Genomic DNA, 3,717 nt, shown 5'->3' with positions numbered 1-3,717 from the left:
CCCTCTGGACTGGAAAGCTTTCCTCCTCCCGTCATCACGGTCCTTCTCGGATGACGTGCCTGGTTTCGGTTTGACCGTCCCCGCCCGCCCTGATTTTCTAAGTCCTCCCGGGAACCCCGGGGGCGCTCCAGCCGCTCCGGGAAGCGGCGGCCTCCCGGCCGCACCGGCCCAGCCCGGCCCGGGCCGCCCCCTGGCCTCTCTGGGGGGAACTCTCCCCTTCCCCTTCCCGGTGATCGCCCGAGAAACCTTTTCCGAGTCCCCCTCCTGCGGCTGGGGCTGCGCCTTGGCGGCCGGGAGCCCGCGGGCGGACGCCCCGGGGCCGCACTGGGCCGGGAGGCTGGGTCCGAGGGGGCTCCGGGACGGGATCGGGCGGCCCGGCGGCCCGGCTGTGCTCCCCGGCGGGCCCGCGCTCCGGCTCCGTCCCGCTGAGGCGGTCGTCGGTCGCCGGGTGCCACCTGGCGGCCGCTTTTATATCGTCTCTTTCCTCCGGAGCTCCGGCGACGCGGGCCAAGGGACGGGACTCGGCCGCGGTGACCGAGGCAGAGTCCCGGGAGGCCGGCGTCGCTGGCGGGATCTGGCCCGGTGGCGCCGGGGCGTGAGCGCGACGCCCGCTCGCCGGAGATTGGAGGTGCAGGCTACTGAGGGAGGTGGCTGTCGCCGCGCCGCCCGGTGCCGGCCGGGGTGTGGGGCCTCCCGGACGGGTCGACCAGCAGCCGCCGGTGCCCCTCCGTCCCCGGGAGGGGGTGGGGGGCCGCCGCGGGGGAACGGGCGAGGGAGCTCGTCCCGTGCCCGGCCGTCGTCCCGAGGGCGGCCCGGTGGTCGGGCCTTCCGCGTCGCCGATCCCCTTTCCGCGCCCCGCTCCGGAGGTGGGCGACCGGCCGGGGCCTTGCGGGGGAGGCCCGTGGAGGGCGCGACGGGCTCGGCCGCCGGGCTGGCCTTTTCCCCACTGGTCTTCCGAGTCGACCGGCTCTGGCGGTGGGGACCGGGCCCGGTCCTCGGATGCCTCCTCCTCCGTGGCAGTTTTTTTTTCCAAGTCCCGCCCTGGAGAAGAGCGTGGACCGGCCCCGGGAGCCCTCGAGGGCGGGCCGGGGAGGGCGTCCCCGGCCCGCACGCGTGCCCGGGGTGGGTCCGGGCCGTCGGACCGGACTTCTCTCTCCGAGTTTCGCGGGTCGCGTCTTTGTCCGGAGGCGGGAGGGGGCCGGCTCGAGGCGTAGGTGGAGCCCCGGCTGAGGGACGGGAGCCACGGTCCCGCCCCGGGCCCGGTCGCCGGAGGCGCCTCCGCGGAATTCTTTTCTAAGTCCTGACCCGGCGACTCAGAGGGAGGGACCGACCGGTCCCGGCCCGCGCGGGCGGCCCGGGGAGGCTGTCCCCGGCTCCCCCTGCCGCCACGCTTCTGGGGTCGACCAGATGGCCCCGGGAGCTCCGGGCCTGGTGGCGATGGGGTCGTGCTTGGGGTCTGGTGGCCGTGGCCGTGATCCAGGGGTTCCCCTGGTGATCCGTGGGTGGGCCCCGTCTCCGGGCGCGGCGATTCTTGCCCCCGAATGGGTGGTTTTGTGCCGCCAGATAAGTGCTGACACGCTCTGCTCGGGTGACAGTCGCCCGAGAGCTTCCGGGTGCCTGGATGCGTGTGCGGGGAGGGCTCCGGGCTCTGGCCGAGAACCGGACGCCCGTTTCCACCCCCGCCGCTTGAGCCGCCCGCTGGGGCCTGCGCGCCGGCTCTTGTGCGTTCCAGGCGCCCCCACGACCGTGGTGCCACCTCCGGTCTCTGGTACCCGAGGGCGGCGGGGTTAGGGGCGCGGGGTCCTCTACCACGTGCACTCCCTGCCGCCGGCACCCGGGTGCGGTCGCGACTTACCCCATCCCACCGGCTCCGTGCCAGTGCGTGTCAGGCGTTCTCGTCCTGGGGTCGTCGCCCGCGCTTGCTGGAGGAGGAGAGGGGTCGGTGAGGCTGAAGCAGGCTCCTCCGCTCGCTGTCCTCGCCGGCCTTCCCTTGCTCGGGGGTCCCTCGCGTTATGCTGCCGACCGATGTGGTGATGCTGTGCTCTCCCGGGCCGGGCCTAAGCCGTGCCAGACGAGGGACGGACGTTCATGGCGAACGGGACCGCTCTTCTCGCTCTGCCCGCGGGTCCCCTCGCCCGTTCTCCCCCGCTGCGAGTGGCGTGTGGGAGGCGGCAGGGGTGCGGAATCCGGCCCGACCTCGCTCCCCCGCCCCGTGCCTCGTGGCGTGGGCGGTGTCGGGGTCTCCGTGACGCGGCGGATGCTCTGCCTGTGCCTCTTGGCTGTGTCTCGCGGGCGGCCCTCCCCGCGGTGGGGCGGGCCGTGTTGCCGCCGCGCCGCGCGCCTTCCCGGGCGCGTGAGCGCGTTCCCCAGGCCGTTGGCGGTGCCCCTGGAGCGTTCCAGGTCGTCCCTCAGGCGCCCGAGGCCGAGTGGCGGTGTCGTTCCCTGTTCCCGTCGGCCTCCTCAGGTAACCGCTGCGCTGGTGTGTCTGAGGAGCGGGGGGGGTCGAGTCGGTAAGGGAGGCGTGCCCCTCGTCCCCCTCGGGGGGGACGGGTGCCTCGTCGCCCCCCACGGCGTGCCGTGTGGGGGCGGGCAGGCTCGGGCGCGTGCCCGCGCGTTCCCCTTGCTGGGGTTTCCCCGCGGGTGTGGGAGTGACCGTGGCGGGCCGAGCCAGCGGCGTGGCGCTGGCTCTTTGGTTGGGAGGTGCTGTTTGATCGGCACCTCCGTCCCAGTCTCTGCCTCCCTTGGTCTCTCGGCCTGAGGGGAGGCACTGACTTGGGAGCCGCACAGGGGCCTTGTAGATCCCTAGCTAAGCCCAGTGTGGCCAGAGATGGCGAGCCCGGGGCAGCGCGGGCTCGCGGCCCTGACCACGGACGCTCCGACTTGCTCTAGGCCTTACCTCTACCGCAGACCCCTCCTGCATTGCGTGGCCATGGTGTCTGTAAGCGCCTTGGTGGGCCCGATGGCGGACGATGGGCGGGGGCGACACGCCCTCGGTGAGAAAGCCTTCTCTAGCGATCCGAGAGGGTGCCTTGGGGTACCGGACCCCCCAGCCGCCGCCCCTCCTTTGCGCGTAGTAGCCACGGACGCCACCACCGTGGCGCGTGGGCAGAGCTGCTCTTTGCCTACCGCGGCCGGCGCCTCCCCCCTCCGAGTCGGGGGAGGGTCACGCCCGGCCGGGCCGTCGTCGGGCGCGGGGCCGCGCGTGTGCGCGAGCGTGCGCGTGGTTCTCCCGTCGCGCGCTGGGGCGGGGAGAGGGCCCGGCCCTGTCCGGGCTCCGCCCCGCCGCGAGCGGCTGGCTCTCCGCTCGCTCCCGTCCCGAGCCGCAGCCGGTGGTGGCGTGCGGGCATGGGTGGGGGCCGCCGCCGCTCTCGGGCGCGTTCCCTCGGGACGTGGGCCCCGGAGCAGACCAGACAGGCAGACGGGTGGCTGGGTGGACGGGGCGGCCCCCGGCGGCGGGGGCGCCTCACGTAGGCCCCGGCGGTGGGGCCGGGCCCGCGGGAGGCCGAGGGGTGGCTGAGGCCGGCCGGCGTCCCAGGCGTCGTGGGACCGCCCTCGCGTGTCGTTGGCGGTGGGATCCCGCGTGTGTTTTCCTGGTGGCCCGTCCGCGCCCGAGGCCGTCCCCGGGAGCCTTCCCGCGAGCCCGTGCTCCCTCCGTCGAGGCGCGCGCCGCGCTCCCCGCTGCCCCCGGTGCTCCCCCGCCCGGGCAGACGCCTGGCC

This window comes from Equus asinus, unplaced genomic scaffold (assembly GCF_041296235.1).
Source record: "Equus asinus isolate D_3611 breed Donkey unplaced genomic scaffold, EquAss-T2T_v2 contig_173, whole genome shotgun sequence".
NCBI lineage: Eukaryota > Metazoa > Chordata > Mammalia > Perissodactyla > Equidae > Equus > Equus asinus.
Note: the sequence above shows the minus strand (reverse complement) of the source record.